The following is an 18,399-nucleotide window of genomic DNA, read 5'->3' as shown; positions in this document are numbered from 1 at the left end:
AAATGTTCATATTCATACATATTTTATATTTTTCACAATTCAATGCATCTAAGTATACTTATGTCATTTTAAGTTCATGGTGGAAGACAATAGGCCAGTCTGAATGATTAAGTTACCAAGACTAATGTGATCCTGTTGCAGTGAAATATAATACATTAATTAGTCTGACATTATGTGAAAAAGCTCATGATACATATGTTACATGATACATATGTTAGCTACTCTTTAAAAAGCACAGCAAGCTACACCTGTCTAACTTGGAACATCAAGCATAAACATCAGTTGAGCTCCTTAATGGCATCAGGTTGTAGTGGAGAAAAAGTAAAACATAATAAAATTTTATAGCTTGCAAAATTAACATCATGCAATTATTCACCCAAACAATGCATACGTAGTGCTGGGGAGAGGCCTGAGATGTATTAATTCAGTAGGAGAAAGAACACGGTCTTCATAGACCTACATATTTACCTTCCATTCTTTCTAAGCATAAATCCACTGATGGGCCCCTGATAATTTTAGTGTGGTTTTCTGTCTCCCAAAGATGTTTCTTTGTGTTGGTAAAGGAAAGCCTGTTGATAATATTCAGCTTCAAAAAGTAAAAGTTTCAAGAACAAAATAATATCTGTGTAATAATACAGATGATACTACTTTAATCATTAGATAAATGTTTATAGAAAGAAAAATGAAAAATGTTTCTTCTAATATACTATGAAAGCAGAGGTTAAAAATACGTGAAGTGCCATATTTCTTCATATCAAACAGAGAGCTTTGTTTAAAATTCCCATATAAAAACTTGCTAAAATCCACCGTCTTATAAAACGGATGCCTAACAAAACCATCACACTTTCTACTTTACACTGGGATGGCACATCTATTCAAAGGTTCTACAAATTAGCTACCCAGCATCATCATCACTACTACGTCTTTCATTATCATTCATCATCATCATTATCACGGAGTACACCTAGCTGATATCAACGAATCTGAATCACAGAATTGATCATTTGTCAGAGCAATGAGGGTTCGAGGTAGGATGGAGGACTGAGTCCACATATAACAGCAAAGGAACAGTGTGGCTATTATTGAAAGATATAAAGAGTGAAACTGAAGATGTGTTAGAAAGAGTGAAACTGAAGATGAAAGAGTGAAACTGAAAGAGTGAAAGAGTGAAAGAGTGAAACTGAAGATGTGTTAGCATTTTCATGCAGCTCTCTTTAGGTCTGTCCTTTTCCAAACATTATTTTAGACAGAAATGTCTTGATTAAGAGAGGTGAAGAGAGGTCGATGAAAAGCACATGGATTGCTTTTTCAATCTAGTGAAATAAAAAAAAAAGAGAGATTTATCTCTTACAGTTATTTTCATTGTCACGTTAAACCAAAATGACAGCTGTAATTATTTATTTCAATAATCTGGAATAATGGGGCATTTGAGTGACCAAAAATATATATACTATACTGAGGGAAATAAAGACTCCCTTATCTCAGATTAAGAACCATCTGAGGGATCTGCACCAAAATTGTCTCACTATTTTTTAGTAATAGAGATACAGCTAGTAAAATATATTGAAACAGTCAAGTGTATCTTTTTTTTCAAATAACATACTGTTAAATTAATTAACAAGAATTTGTGAAGTTACTACAGAATACACACCAAATCACATTTTAAACAGTTGTTGTAAAATGAAAGGAATAATGTCACATATATAAATTTAGAAGTCAGTATCAAAATATCAGGTGAGATGTCTAAAATTCAGAGGATTCAATTTTAAGGATTTTGATTTTTAGAAAAGTCAGTGACACAGAGGCTTTGATAAGTAAGAACTGAAGGTAGTTTTAGATAAAATGTAATCTCTCCGTATACCATATCATTGTTAATGAGTTGAAGTTATAAAACAAAAATTGTCCAAAAGTTTACCCTGATGTTTCATTATTTATAGAAATTTAGGAAGAATTTCAAGCAGGCTTTCTTCGAGATGAGGATGACAGAAGGATGCTTATGATGACCACCGTGTATGTCAATTTAATACTGTATTAAAGGTCTTAACCAAGGCAATAAGGTAAGAAAAAAATCGTATTAAAATGCTCTAATAATTAAAAATGAATAGGTATTACTTCCAATTAAATGATTTGAGTAGATGTCAAAAATGTTCTAGTAAAATTACCAGAATACATGAGTTGAATAAAGACTCAGTATCAACAATCTTTTGATTTCTGTGTACCAACAAAGAGAAAACAAAAGCTTATAAATACATAACATTTATAATAGCATTGAGTATACCAGATACTTAAAAATAAATATTAATGCAAGATGGACAACATACCTTTGCAGAAAACAAGAGAACAGTAAGGAAAATTAAAGACCCATGGAGGAATATACAATGTTCATAGCTTGGAGGACCAAGCCAAGATCAATTGATATCTTATGGAGGTATCAATTGTCTACAAATTCATCTATACTTATAATGTAAATTCAATGAAATTCTCAGCAGCCTTCCACCTTTTTTTGAATCTATTGACAGGTAATTTTATTTATTTATTTATTTATTTATTTATTTATTTATTTATATATTTTTTGAGACAGAGTTTCGCTCTTGTTGCCCAGGCTGGAGTGCAATGGCAAGATCTTGGCTCACCGCAACCTCCACCTCCCGGGTTCAAGTGATTCTCCTGCCTCAGCCTCCTGGGTAGCTGGGATTACAGGCATGCGCCACCATGCCCTGCTAATTTTTTTGTATTTTTAATAGAGACGGGGTTTCTCCATGTTGGTCAGGCTGGTCTTGAACTCCTGACCTTAGGTGATCTACCCGTCTCGACCTCCCAAAGTGCTGGGATTACAGGTGTGAGCCACCGCGCCCAGCTTGACAGCGAATTTAAAATATCTTAATGACTTTGGGGTAGGGAAAGGTTTATTTGAAAGGGCAAAAGAACCATTATCCACAAAGGAAAGTTGTTTTATAAATCTTTACTACATTGACATTAAAAACTTCTATTTACCAAAGACGTCATTAAGACGGTGAAAAGGAGACTGGGCGCGGTGGCTCAGGCCTATAATCCCAGCACTTTGGGAGACCCAGGCGGGTGGATCACGAGGTCAGGAGATCCAGAGACCATCCTGGCTAACAGGGTCAAACCCTGTCTCCACTAAAAATACAAAAAATTAGCCAGGCCTAGTGGCAGGTGCCTGTAGTCCCAGCTACTCGGTATGCTGAGGCAGGAGAACGGCGTGAACCTGGGAGGCGGAGTTTGCAGTGAGCCGAGATCACGCCACTGCACTCCAGCCTGAGCTTCAGAGTGAGACTGCATCTCAAAACAAAAAGGAAAGTGAAAAGGCAAGGAATAGAAGACATTTGCAACAACAAGTTTGTGTCCCTCTATCTATCTACCTATCCATCCATCCCATTATCAATATTTTTTCATGCAAATCAATAAAGACAAAAGAATCAATAGAAAAAAAGGGCAGGAGGCTATTTTATGAAAGACACTATCCAAATGCTCAATAAATATGTAAAAACAAAAATGTTCAACATCATCAGTAATTATTAGAATGGAGAAAACCACATTTGCAGTAGGAAGGATATGATGCAGTGAGAACTCAAAAACTTCTGGTGGAAATGTAAACTAGTACAACAACTTTGGAAAATAACTTGGCACAATCTAATGTTGAACATATGCCTACATGTGATCCAGCAATTCTACTTCTAGGTATATAAAAAACAAATTGCCTACACATACCCCAACGTTCGTGTATATGAATGTTCCCAGCAGCATTATTCATAATAGCTAAGAACTAGAACAATCCAAATGTCCATCAGCAGTGGAGTAAGTAATAAATTGATGTTGTCATACATGGACTACTACAGAGTAATAAAAATGTACAGCTTCAGCTACATTCAACTGCATGCATGAATCTCACAAGCTGAGCAAAAAAAAAAGCCAGAATGAGAAGAAAATGTGCATTATTTCATGTATGCAGTTTTCAAAAAGAACAAATCTACAATGAAAACACAAAAAGTAACAATTGCTGGCAAGGATATGGAGAAATTAGAACACTTGTGCACTGTTAATGATAATGTAAAATAGTACAGCTCCTATGGAAAACAATATGGTAGTTCCTCAAAAAATGAAGCAAATAATCCAGCAATTCTGTTTGTAGGTATATACCCCAAACAACTGAGAGCAAGGACTGAAACAGCTATTTGTACATCCATGTTCATGGCAATATTCTTCATAATAGACCAAAGGTAGAAGCAACCCAAGTTGTACAAGTTGTACATTGATAGATAACTAGATAAACAAACATGGTGCATACATACAATGCAATATTGTTTGACCTTTAAAAGGAAGGAAGCCCTGGCAGGTACTACAACATGGATGTACCCTGAAGATACCATGCTGAAAGAAATATGCCAGTCACAGAAGGATTAATATTGTATGATTCCACTTATATGGGGTACCTAGAGTGGTCAAATTCATAGTGACAGAAAGTAGCGTGGTGGTTGCTAGGGCCGGGAGAAAAGAGGAATGGGAGTTATTAATAACGGGTACAGTTATTGATAATGGGTAGAGTTTCAGTTTGAAAAGATGAAAAATTCTGAAGATGGATGGTGGTAATGATTATACAACAATGTGAATATACTTAATGCCACTGAACCATACAGTTTAAAATGGTTAAATGGTACATTTTATGTATATTTTACCATAAAAAAAGTCTGGACTATAATATTAGAAGTAAACATAGTAGTAATCTTATGGGAGAAAGAAGAGGATGGCGTTCATAAAGAGCGTGGTGAGGGTGGGGAGCTTCAAGGGTGCTGGCAATATTCTATTCCTGGGCATAGGTTATCAGTGGTGTTTAAATGAATGTTTGCCTTACGATACTTTATAAAGCTTTGCATTTATGTTTTGTATCACTACTGTTTGATATAATTCACAATAAAATCTTTAAAAATAACATATATGTGTTACATACATGTTCCTAGAAAGAAAAATATCCATGTCATATGTCATTACAACTTGCATTTTGCAAGCAGTCGGTATTGAAAAGGATGTGGGCTTGTGGCTTTGGAGTCAACAGTCAGCCTTGGACTTGAAACTCAACTTGGCTATGTGTAAAGTGTATGAGACTGAAAATTCTTTCTTTGAAACTATTTTCTCATCTTTATAATTGAGAATATGACAAATGTTTTATAGAACAATTTTCAAGATTAAAAGTTTATGGATAAATATACAGCATATTATCAGATGAATAACAAAAGCTCTAAACATACTAGGTTCTATTTCTTCCCTTTAGAATCCCAGCACTTTGGGAGGCTGAGTTGGGTGGATCACCTGAGGTCAGGAGCTCAAGACCAGTCTGGCCAACATGGGGAAACTCCATCTCTACTAAAAATACAAAAATTAGCTAGGTGTGGTGGTGGATGCCTGTAATCCCAGCTACTTAGGAGGCTGAGGTGGGAGAATCGCTGAAGCCAGGAAGTGGAGGTTGCAGTGAGCCAAGATCATGCCATTGCACTCCAGCCTGGGTGACAGAGTGAGGCTCTGTCTCAAAAAAATAAATAAATAAAAGAAAGAAAACTACAGACCGATATCCTTGATGAACATGGATGCTAAAATCTTTAACAAAATATTAGCTAACCGAATCCAACAGCATATCAAAAAGATAATCCACCATGATCAAGTGGGTTTCATACCAAGGATGCAGGGATAGTTTAACATACAAAAGTCAATAAATGTGACACAGCATATACAGAATTAAAAACAAAAATCACATGATCATCGTAATAGATGCAGAAACAGCATTCGACAAAATCCATCATCCTTTATGATTAAAACTCTCAGCAAAATCAGCATACAAGGGACATACCTTAATGTAATAAAAGCCATCTATTGCAAACCTACAGCCAACATAATACTGAATGGAGAAAAGTGGAAAGCATTCCCTCTGAGAACTGGAACAAGAGAAGGATGACAACTCTTTTATTTTTTATTTTTATTTTTTAGATGGAGTCTCACTCTTGTTGCCCAGGCTGAAGTGCAATTGCATGATCCTGGCTCACTGCAACCTCTGCCTCCTGAATTCAAGTGATTTTACTGCCTCAGCCTCCTGAAGGATGCCCACTCTTACCACTCCTCTTCAACATAGTACTGGAAGTCCTAGTCAGAGCAATCAGACAAGAAAGAAATAAAGGGCATCCAAATTGGTAAAGAGGAGGTCAAACTGTCACATTAGTTTGCTGATGATAGGATTGTTTACCTTGAAAACTCTAAGGACTCCTCCAGAAAGCTCCTAGAACTGATAAAAGAATTCAGCAAAGTTTCTGGATACAAGATTAATGTACACAAATCAGTAGCTCTTCCATACACCAACAGTGACCAAGTGGAGAATCAGATCAAGAACTCAACCCCTTTTACAATAGCTGGAAAACAAACAAACAAACAAAAAACACTTAGGAATACACCTAACCAAGGAGTTGAAAGACCTCTACAAGGAAAACTATGGAACACTGCTGAAAGAAATCATAGATGACATAAACAAATGGAAGGACATCCCATGCTCATGGATGGGTATAATCAATTTTGTGAACGTGACTATACTGCCAAAAGTAATATACAAATTCAATGCAATCCCCATCAAAATACCACTATCATTCTTCACAGAATTAGAAAAAACAATTCTAAAATTCACATGGAACCATAAAAGAGCCTGCATAGCCAAAGCATGACTAACCAAAAAGAACGAATTTAGAGGCATCACACTACCTGATTTCAAACTATACTAGAAGGCCATAGTCACCAAAACAGCATGGTACTAATACTAAAATAGGCATGTAGACCAATGGAACAGAATAAAGAACCCAGAAATAAAGCCAAATACTTATAAACAACTGATCTTCAACAAAGCAAACAAAAACATAAAGTGGGGAAAGGACACCCTTTTCAATAAATGGTGCTGGGATAACTGGCTAGCCACATGTAGGAGAATGAAACTGGATTCTCACCTCTCACCTTATACAAAAATCAACTCAAGATGGATTAATCACATAAACCTAAGATCTGAGACTATACAAATTCTAGATGATAACACTGGAAAAAACTCTTCTGGATATTGGCTTAGGCAAGGATTTCATGACCAAGAACCCAAAAGCAAATGCAATAAAGACAAAGATAAATAGTTGTGACTTAATTAAACAAAAGAGCTTTTGCATGGCAAAAGAAACAGTTGGCAAACAGACAACCCACAGAGTGGGAGAAAATCTTCACAATCTTTACCTCTGACAAAGGACTCATATCCAGAATCTACAAAGAACTCAAACAAATCAGCAAGAACAAAACAAACAATCCCATCAAAAAGCGGGCTAAGGATATAAATAGAACAATCCTCAAAAGAAGATCTATAAATGGCCAACAAACATATGAGAAAATACTCAACATCACTAACGATCAGGCAAATACAAATCAAAACCACAATGCGATTCCACCTCACTCCTGCAAGAATGACTGTAATCAAAAAATCAAAAAGCAGTAGATACTGGCATGGATGCAGTGAACAGGGAACACTTCTACACTGCTGGTGGGAATGTAAACTAGTACAGCTGTTATGGAAAACAGTGTGGAGATTCCTTAAAGAACTAAAAGTAGGAGTACCATTTGATCCAGGAATCCCACTACTGTATATCTGCCCAGAGGGAAAAACGTCATTATTCAAAAAAGATATTTGCACATGCATGTTTATAGCAGCAAATTCACAATTGCAAAATCATGGAACCAACCCAAATGCCCGTCAATCAACGAGTGGATAAAGAAACTGTAGTGTGTGTGTATATATATATACACACACACACATATGATGAAATACTATGCAGCCATAAAAAGGAATGAATTAACAGCATTTGCAGTGACCTGGATGAGATTGGAGACTATTATTCTAAGTGAAGTAACTCAGGAATAGAAAACCAAACATCATATGTTCTCCGTGATATTTGGAGCTAAGCTATGAGGATGCAAAGGCATAAGAATAATGCAATGGACTTTGGGGACATGGGGGAAAAAGTGGGAAGGGGTGAGGGATACAAGACTACAAATATGGTGCAGTGTGCATACTGCTTGGGTGATGCGTGCACCAAAATCTCACAAATCACCACTAAAGAACTGACTCATGTAACCAAATACCACCTGTACCCCAATAACTTATGGAAAAATAAAAATAAAATAAAATAAATAAAAATCATACAGGAAACATTGTCAAAAAAAAAGTGCAAAAGGACAATAAAGCCATGAAACAACAATTAGCTATTTTTTTAAAAAAACTATTAGAATAATGAAAGCAAAAATTTACCTTTTAACAACTACTTCTACTTAACATTTTTAAAGATTATCTTTGCATCCAAAAGACAATATGAAGTCTTCCATTTTCTACATACCATTTACAGAGGTTTTACTGTGTATCATAGAAATGCTTCCAGTTTAATCCAAATTTTCTGTTAAACTACCCATGTAATTATCCCAGTAGAATTCATGATACCTTTTTACTGTTAATTTCGTTAACACTTTCCTGGAAAGAGTCTAGATGTATTTAAATATAGGTGTCAGAGTTTTTATTATGACAATTAAAGGGAACATTTCCATATTATTTTGGGGGGTATATAATTACTAAGTTAAAACATAACTGAAAATTATTTACCACTAACAATATAGATAAAAAATAAATGGCCATTAGATTCACTTCAAGGCATATTTTTTGATGATTTCAGTGACAACATCTTTTTATACATATTTCCATCAAAATGAAGCTGATAATTCAGTTATATATTCTACCTGAAATAAGGCTATGAAATGATAGCTCTTTCTTCTAGTCTTTGACAACAGGAGAATAGTTGCTAAAAGTTATGCACTGATGTACATCAAAATGGTCGGGGGAGTGGGCGGACACTGATGAGGATACTATAATCAAATATTTTGAGACTAATATGAGCACAGAATACCATATGTAAATGCAAAGTTCCAAATATATATCTTTTAACCTCTATCATTATTTTATTATTTACTTTCTAATCTATTACATAGTATTATTTACTGTTCTCCAACAAATTTAGTCAGTTAAGTAAGAATTGCAGATGCGATATAATTTTTAGTAATTCAGCAAATTCTAATGTACAGTGTTCATTCTTTCCATTCCCTTTCTGTTAAGTTCCTGTATTGCTACTGCTCTTCCAGTTGTTTTCAAATCAACACAAGTAGTTATTGAGGGCTTTCTCTGTGCAAGTACTCACCTAGAGTAAATCGGCTTGATATTTTCCTACCAAGAATTCCCAGGAGAACGTTGGCTATATACAACATTGTAGAAATACCAGACTTTGTTCAATTTTATTTAGCTACCATTAAGTGGGCCACAAATAAACTTCCTATTAATTTCTTATAATCTCCCATCCTCTCTCCAACATTTCCTTAAAGTAGTGTTTCAATATAGATTTAAGGTCAATAGGGATTAGTAATCATAATATTTTATGAAATTTATTATATATAATTTAATAGTATTTTAGCAAAACAGAGATTGACAAGGAATGTGAATTAAGGTATGACTACTTCCTTAAGGGTATAAATTGTGATTTCTATCTCCTTTTTGATGCTCCAGAGTCTATTTAGCCTAAATATTTGTTTGTATTTCTTCCAAGGGACAGAGAAATAACTTGAAAAAAAAATAAGAAAACCTGACATTTTATTTAGCTTATGTTGTAATCATAATAGCCTATGAAGGAAAACATTTAATTCAGGTAATAAACTTCAAAAGGGACATTGTCAGGTCCTGCTATTTTGAAGAATGTTTCTGTCTTTTTCAATCTTAAAATATGAAAAAATAAATTGAGGTCATGTAAGAATTTTAGAGCTTCATAATCAAACTGTCTTATAGTGTATAAAAATCTCGACGAAAAGAGTCAAACTCTGTAAAATATTTGAAGAGATTTAATCTGAGCCAAATATAGGTGACCATGGCCCATGACACAGCCCTCAGGAGGTCCTGAGAACATGTGCCCAAGGTGGTTGGGGTGCAGCTTGGTTTCATATGTTTTAGGGAGGCATGAGACATCAATCAAATACATGTGAGAAATACATTGGTTTGGTCCAGAAAGGTGGACAATTGGAAGTGGGGGCGGAGGTAGGCTTCCATGCTATGGGTAAATTTAAACATTTTCTGGTTGACAATGGGTTGAGTTTGTCTAAAGACCTGGGATTAATTGAAAGGAAATGTTCACATTAAGATAAAAAATTGTGGAGACCAAGGTTCTTTTGCTGTCTCATAGTGGCTGCCTTTAGAGACAATGGATGACAAATGTTTCCTATTCAAACCTTTAAGAAGTGCTAGGCTCTCTGTTAATCTCTTCAGGATTGGGAGAGCCTGGAAGAAAAAGATCTAGCTATGTTAACAGAGATTCTTTACAGATGCAAATCTCCCTCCCCTCTCCCTACCCTCCCACAAAGGACGGCTTTGCAGGGCCTTTTCAAAATACAGCAAAGAAACATGTTTGGGGGTAAAATATTTTTATTTTCTTCTTTGTCATGTAATGTTATGCTGAGTGAGATTGGAAAGTAAGTCACGATATACAGGGTTAAATAAAACCCATCTGATGAGAATTTATGGTTTGTAGGTCATGACTCCCCAGACCCGTTAGATAGGAATTTGGGCAAGATAAAAATTCAGAGCTTAGTTCTCAAAAATATGATTTGTAAGTTTTTTTATGAAAAGATTATGACTTATGATTTTTTGTACACTCTGTCTTTTCCTACACTAGGGTCATATATGTAGACTTACTAAATAGATGATTTGGTATAATATCATTGACTTTATATTTAAGGTTCACTTAGTTGCATTTAAGAGATCAAATCTCACCTCAAACAATTGTATTAGAGTATTTTAATACTATTGTCAAGTTGGTGTTCATTGTATATGATATTGCTTAAAGTATCTAGAGAAATATGGTTTGGGTATGTTTGTTACAACTGGACTTTCATTATAATGGTATTTGCTGGGATGAGATTTAAATAGCAGGTGAAAACTAGTAAGAGAAAAGAATTGTCCAACTCACTTTAACTCAGTGCTTCTCAAACCTTAATATGCACATGAATCACTTGAGTATCTGGCTGGGAAGCAGATTTTCATTCAGTAGGTCTTGGGTGGGGCCCAAGATTCTGCCTTTCCGATGGAAGAAGCTCTGAGGGGCGAGGTCCTAGAAAACCCACATAATTTATCATTGCACCATGCTTAATTCTATTTCCTCTGCTTGATGAGCACCAATGTACTTATTCAATGTTGTACAAATTAATAAGATGCACCTTCAGTGAGAAAACAATATATAAATCATTTGGTCTTAGGTATTAGCTTCCAGTTGTGCAAAAAGCAAAACTACAAGTTACTGCAGGAGTTACAGAAGATCTGGAAATATGACTTATTTAAGGCCATCACATATATTTTACTATTCACTGAAATCATCCTTAAAACATGAAATACATATTCATTTGAAAATTTCATTTTGTCATGGGACTCCAGACAAAACCACACATCAAACTTAAGGTTTAACTTGATTTCTTTAGTGATGTACCAATTTTTGTTTTGTTTTGTTTTTTTGAGACGGAGTCTTGCTCTGTCGCCCAGGCTGGAGTACAATGGTGTGATCTTGGCTCACTGCAACCTCTGCCTCCTGGGTTCAACAGATTCTCCTGCCTCAGCCTCCTGAATAGCTGGGACTACAGGCGCACACCACTGTGCCCAGCTAATGTTTGTATTTTCAGTATAGATGGGGTTTCACCATGTTGACCAGTATGGTCTCAATCTCCTGACCTCGTGATCCACCAGCCTTGGCCTCCCACAATGCTGGGATTACAGGCGTGAGCCACCGTGCCCAGCTGTGATGTACCAAATTTTAAAAAAGTAAACATGCAACAATGTTGAATCCTTAGAGAGCTTGAAAGAAAGAGAAAGACAAAGAACCACACAGGTAACTTGAAGTAGAGAATTTCTTTTAGTTAAAAAAAAAATAAATGACAATACAGTCCTTCCATTAAAACGCATCTACAGACATTTCCTTATGAATGAAATCCTTCTGAGTGGTAAAACTCAAGCTAACATACATGTTAAAAGTGGTTTTTCCCCAACTGATAAAACTTTGGCAGAGGCAAATTCCATCCTCAAGCCTTTCATGTAGTGCAGGAGAAAAGGTTTTTAGAATAAAAGAGAATAAACAAGCATAAGAAAAAAATCAAATAAAAAATAAAGATGAATACAAATTTTTATGAAAGAAAACAATGCCAAATCTGGTTCTTTTTCAAGAAAATCAGGTTTTATAAAATAAAACAAACAATATTTTATAGAAGTTTGGAGAAAATGTAGTATGTAAAAATCACATCTTAAAGACAAAAGAGGTGGACTTTTGCTGTGTTAAAATGTTTATGGATGAGTCTAGTTTGACAATTTAGCCTGTTGGATGTGACTTTCACAGTCTGTTGGCAGTTTGTAGGCAAGCCATCACACCTGTGACTCCGCGGTTGATTAATGAGTCTTTCAGCTCATTGCTACCATCTGAAGAAGGGCTATGGCCTTTCTGAGCTTCACTGGTTTATTCCCCTTAACTGCAGTCCTGCCAAGGTACTTCCATAAGAAAATCACACCTGGTGAAAGCTAATGAAAACCTCAATATGTCGTTTTCCAGACAAGTCAAAAAGCATGTAAAACTAGACAAAAGACGTATTCAAGTAACATGAATGTAGTTTTGTCATAACCTGCCAATCCAAAGAGTAACATTTAAAAAAAAAGCTTTCCTCAATGACATTTCCTAGTATCAACTTTAAGAATGATGATTCTGAATTATGTGCCATAAGAGGACTTCTGTAATGCCAGCTCTTTTGCTATACACAATATCTATTTTCATCAGAACTAGGAAGTTCTTAGTTCATAACGAGATCATCATTTAGTTTTTATTATCTATAAATGTTTAATCCAACTGTGGCATTTTAAAGTCTTGTTTCAAATTCCTCGCCTTCAGTTGGCCGGTATTCTTATGGCTTTTACTTGAGTGCAAGGCAGCACTGCAACTGCTTTTTTCCCAATCCTGCTCTGCACACTGAAAAGCCTTTTAAAACATAAGCACGAATTCCCTCCCTAACCTCTTAAAATAAAGTGCAAACTAGAGAATAAGGTGGGAAGGGAGAGACAGGGAACTGAAAGAGAGGATAAACCAAAGGTCTGTGGCTAAAACAGTCTAGTATAGGGTAAAGTGGTGGGAAATAAAGGAAACATGGAAGACAGTAATCTCTTGCCCTGAAGGCCTGTATACTATAGCTTCATTTCTGGAGAACTAGTTATTTCCAAAACGTCAATAATATTCAAGTAAATACTAAAATTCATTTTAAAGATAAATACCTGTTTTTCTTTACTTTGGATTTGAGGCAATATTCCCTTCCTCTAGCTACATATATAGGGCAAAGTTTAGCTGTATTTAAATGGCAGAAAGAATCACAAAACTCTAAGTACTATGAATAAATGGGTAGCAAAGAAACAAAAGTTTCCATTTCAACAATTTCCATTTTCTGATCCATGATATTAACACAACTTTGTATCATTGAACCCATTATCAGCAGACATAGTTCCCTGAGTTGGAAGGGTACTTGCATAATATTCTGGTGCAGTTATTCACCACCAGGTTTCCATTCATCTGAAATTATTATTTCTACACAGTTTACCAAAACTATTAAAAGAAATATTTTTCTTTATTCTATCATGGCATGAACTAAGGATAATTCTTCATTATCATCACAATCATTGCTATTTTTCTAGTTTCCTATTCGATGCCTATACTAAGAATCATGAAATGAAAACTATTTAGCAATTTACTAATCAATTAGTAATTCTATGATGTTTTATGGAAGGGCTGATTTTGGCTGATAAAAACATTGATTCTTTTAAGACTTACCTGAATAATGTGAACAATGACTAAGCATTTACAAAGTGTTCAATGATTTGAACAAATTTTCAAATTGCAATATAAATGATTTCAATCCTGGCTACAAATTTTAATCACATTGGAAAATTTTTTAAAGTAATTACAATTGTTGCCCCACCCCAGAGATTCTGATTTAATTGGTTGGTGAGAGACCTGGGCATTTTTAAAAATCTCTTCCCACATTATTCTAATGTGCAACTAAGGCTAAGTACCATAGGTCTGTATAATAATCCTCATGTTTATTTTGCTGACATAAAATAATAAAATACTCAGTCCTACCAGCCAAAAGTGATGTCTCAAATTAAGTTGAAAAATGGAATGATCAGTCTTTGGAATTTTTAGACTAATTACTATGGTTTATAAGAAAGTATGCTGAGGCCATGTGCAGTGGCTCACGCCTGTAATCCTAATACTTTGGGAGGCCAAGATGGAATGATTGCTTCGGGTCAGGAGTTCAAGACCAGCCTGGTCAACATAGTGAGATCTCCATCTCTAAAAAAAAATAAAAATAAAATAAATAAAAGAAAGAAAGTGTGCTGGACCTTGAGGCAGAGACCCTGGGCTTGAATTATTGCTCAACTACCTATTAGCTCTCTGACTTCAGTAAGTCCCTCAAAACAAATGTTTTCTAATCCATGAAATGGGAAAATTAATATTTCTTCCAGCTTTAAAACCATGTTCTTAAGTAATTTCCAACAATGCAGAATGCAGTTCTTAAATACTAATCAGAGAAATTTGATTCCATATAGTAATGGTGGGATTTAAACTAGGGTGAGCAAATGTTTGTCACTTAAGCTACCACCATTCTCTTTTCTTGTCTGTGGCAGACATTGCTAATTGATTACAGCACTACAGAAAAATCGCTATTCTCCTGGAGTCTACACTCAATATAAAACTATTTTCTGTTTGGGAGTTAAGTGCTCATTAGCTGTTCTATTTTAAGAGATGATGTAATGGAGTGGTTAGCAGGGGACCAAAAATGTCCAGAGAATAAAAAATCCTTAGCACAGTTCAGGAGCAAGTACATCATGACTCACGACATGTGAATTAGGTCCTAAAGGCAGGCATAGCCCCACAGAGGGATGGTCTATTTCTACTAACCAAACTTACTATCATAACCCGGCTTCTGATGGCAATTCACTGAGAGGGAAAGAATTACCAGATCTACTTGAAGTTGTATTTTTCCTGTAATTAGTAAAACAGAACTCTAATTTTCTTTTTTTTTTTTAATCTTTTTTTTTTATTATTATTATACTTTGAGTTCTAGGGTACATGTGCATAATGTGCAGGTTTGTTACATATGTATGCTTGTGCCATGTTGGTGTGCTGCAGCCATCAACTCGTCAGCACCCATCAACTCGTCATTTACATCAGGTATAACTCCCAGTGCAATCCCTCCCCCCTCCCCCCTCCCCATGATAGGCCCCGGTGTGTGATGTTCCCCTTCCCGAGTCCAAGTGATCTCATTGTTCAGTTCCCACCTATGAGTGAGAACATGCGGTGTTTGGTTTTCTGTTCTTGTGATAGTTTGCTAAGAATGATGGTTTCCAGCTGCATCCATGTCCCTACAAAGGACACAAACTCATCCTTTTTTATGGCTGCATAGTATTCCATGGTGTATATGTGCCACATTTTCTTAATCCAGTCTGTCACTGATGGACATTTGGGTTGATTCCAAGTCTTTGCTATTGTGAATAGTGCCGCAATAAACATACGTGTGCATGTGTCTTTATAGCAGCATGATTTATAATCCTTTGGGTATATACCCAGTGATGGGATGGCTGGGTCATATGGTACATCTAGTTCTAGATCCTTGAGGAATCGCCATACTGTTTTCCATAATGGTTGAACTAGTTTACAATCCCACCAACAGTGTAAAAGTGTTCCTGTTTCTCTACATCCTCTCCAGCACCTGTTGTTTCCTGACTTTTTAATGATCGCCATTCTAACTGGTGTGAGATGGCATCTCATTGTGGTTTTGATTAGCATTTCTCTGATGGCCAGTGATGATGAGCATTTTTTCATGTGTCTGTTGGCTGTATGAACGTCTTCTTTTGAGAAATGTCTGTTCATATCCTTTGCCCACTTTTTGATGGGGTTGTTTGTTTTTTTCTTGTAAATTTGTTTGAGTTCTTTGTAGCTTCTGGATATTAGCCCTTTGTCAGATGAGTAGACTGCAAAAATTTTCTCCCATTCTGTAGGTTGCCTGTTCATTCTGATGGTAGTTTCTTTTGCTGTGCAGAAGCTCTTTAGTTTAATTAGATCCCATTTGTCAATTTTGGCTTTCGTTGCCATTGCTTTTGGTGTTTTAGACATGAAGTCTTTGCCCATGCCTATGTTCTGAATGGTACTACCTAGGTTTTCCTCTAGGATTTTTATGGTATTAGGTCTAACATTTAAGTCTCTAATCCATCTTGAATTAATTTTCGTATAAGGAGTAAGGAAAGGATCCAGTTTCAGCTTTCTACTTATGGCTAGCCAATTTTCCCAGCACCATTTATTAAATAGGGAATCCTTTCCCCATTTCTTGTTTCTCTCAGGTTTGTCAAAGATCAGATGGCTGTAGATGTGTGGTATTATTTCTGAGGACTCGGTTCTGTTCCATTGGTCTATATCTCTGTTTTGGTACCAGTACCATGCTGTTTTGGTTACTGTAGCCTTGTAGTATAGTTTGAAGTCAGGTAGCGTGATGCCTCCAGCTTTGTTCTTTTGACTTAGGATTGTCTTGGAGATGCGGGGTCTTTTTTGGTTCCATATGAACTTTAAAGCAGTTTTTTCCAATTCTGTGAAGAAACTCATTGGTGGCTTGATGGGGATGGCATTGAATCTATAAATAACCTTGGGCAGTATGGCCATTTTCATGATATTGATTCTTCCTATCCATGAGCATGGTATGTTCTTCCATTTGTTTGTGTCCTCTTTTATTTCACTGAGCAGTGGTTTGTAGTTCTCCTTGAAGAGGTCCTTTACATCCCTTGTAAGTTGGATTCCTAGGTATTTTATTCTCTTTGAAGCAATTGTGAATGGAAGTTCATTCCTGATTTGGCTCTCTGTTTGTCTGTTACTGGTGTATAAGAATGCTTGTGATTTTTGCACATTAATTTTGTATCCTGAGACTTTGCTGAAGTTGCTTATCAGCTTAAGGAGATTTGGGGCTGAGACAATGGGGTTTTCTAAATATACAATCATGTCATCTGCAAACAGGGACAATTTGACTTCTTCTTTTCCTAACTGAATACCCTTGATTTCTTTCTCTTGCCTGATTGCCCTAGCCAGAACTTCCAACACTATGTTGAATAGGAGTGGTGAGAGAGGGCATCCCTGTCTTGTGCCAGTTTTCAAAGGGAATTTTTCCAGTTTTTGCCCATTCAGTATGATATTGGCTGTGGGTTTGTCATAAAGAGCTCTTATGATTTTGAGGTATGTTCCATCAATACCGAATTTATTGAGCGTTTTTAGCATGAAGGGCTGTTGAATTTTGTCAGAAGCCTTTTCTGCATCTATTAAGATAATCATGTGGTTCTTGTCTTTGGTTCTGTTTATATGCTGGATTATGTTTATTGATTTGTGAATGTTGAACCAGCCTTGCATCCCAGGGATGAAGCCCACTTGATCATGGTGGATAAGCTTTTTGATGTGTTGCTGAATCCGGTTTGCCAGTATTTTATTGAGGATTTTTGCATCGATGTTCATCAGGGATATTGGTCTAAAATTCTCTTTTTTTCTTGTGTCTCTGCCAGGCTTTGGTATCAGGATGACGCTGGCCTCATAAAATGAGTTAGGGAGGATTCCCTCTTTTTCTATTGATTGGAATAGTTTCAGAATGAATGGTACCAGCTCCTCCTTGTACCTCTGGTAGAATTCGGCTGTGAATCCATCTGGTCCTGGACTTTTTTTGGTTGGTAGGCTATTAATTATTGCCTCAATTTCAGAGCCTGCTATTGGTCTATTCAGGGATTCAACTTCTTCCTGGTTTAGTCTTGGAAGAGTGTAAGTGTCCAGGAAATTATCCATTTCTTCTAGATTTTCCAGTTTATTTGCATAGAGGTGTTTATAGTATTCTCTGATGGTAGTTTGTATTTCTGTGGGGTCGGTGGTGATATCCCCTTGATCATTTTTTATTGCGTCAATTTGATTCTTCTCTCTTTTCTTCTTTATTAGTCTTGCTAGCGGTCTGTCAATTTTGTTGATCTTTTCAAAAAACCAACTCCTGGATTCATTGATTTTTTGGAGGGTTTTTTGTGTTTCTATCTCCTTCAGTTCTGCCCTGATCTTAGTTATTTCTCGCCTTCTGCTAGCTTTTGGATGTGTTTGCTCTTGCTTCTCTAGTTCTTTTAATTGTGATGTTAGAGTGTCAATTTTAGATCTTTCCTGCTTTCTCTTGTGTGCATTTAGTGCTATAAATTTC

At 35.9% G+C, this 18,399-nt stretch overlaps 1 protein-coding gene and 1 long non-coding RNA gene across 11 annotated transcripts in view; one reads left to right on the top strand and one right to left on the bottom strand.

The window, feature by feature from the left end:
• LOC126956967 (uncharacterized) overlaps positions 1-7,473 on the top strand; it is a 246,048-nt gene extending 238,575 nt beyond the window's left edge. The window contains exons 5-6 of the long non-coding RNA XR_007726619.1: positions 1,938-2,057; positions 6,001-7,473. This is a non-coding gene — a long non-coding RNA (uncharacterized LOC126956967). The remainder of the gene's footprint in view (positions 1-1,937; positions 2,058-6,000) is intronic.
• The window catches only part of KIAA0825 (KIAA0825 ortholog), a 475,219-nt gene that overhangs the window by 197,661 nt on the left and 259,159 nt on the right, over positions 1-18,399 (bottom strand). The window lies entirely within an intron of this gene.

The sequence above is a fragment of the Macaca thibetana genome, chromosome 6 (assembly GCF_024542745.1).
Source record: "Macaca thibetana thibetana isolate TM-01 chromosome 6, ASM2454274v1, whole genome shotgun sequence".
NCBI lineage: Eukaryota > Metazoa > Chordata > Mammalia > Primates > Cercopithecidae > Macaca > Macaca thibetana.
This window is presented reverse-complemented; position numbering and strand designations above follow the sequence as displayed.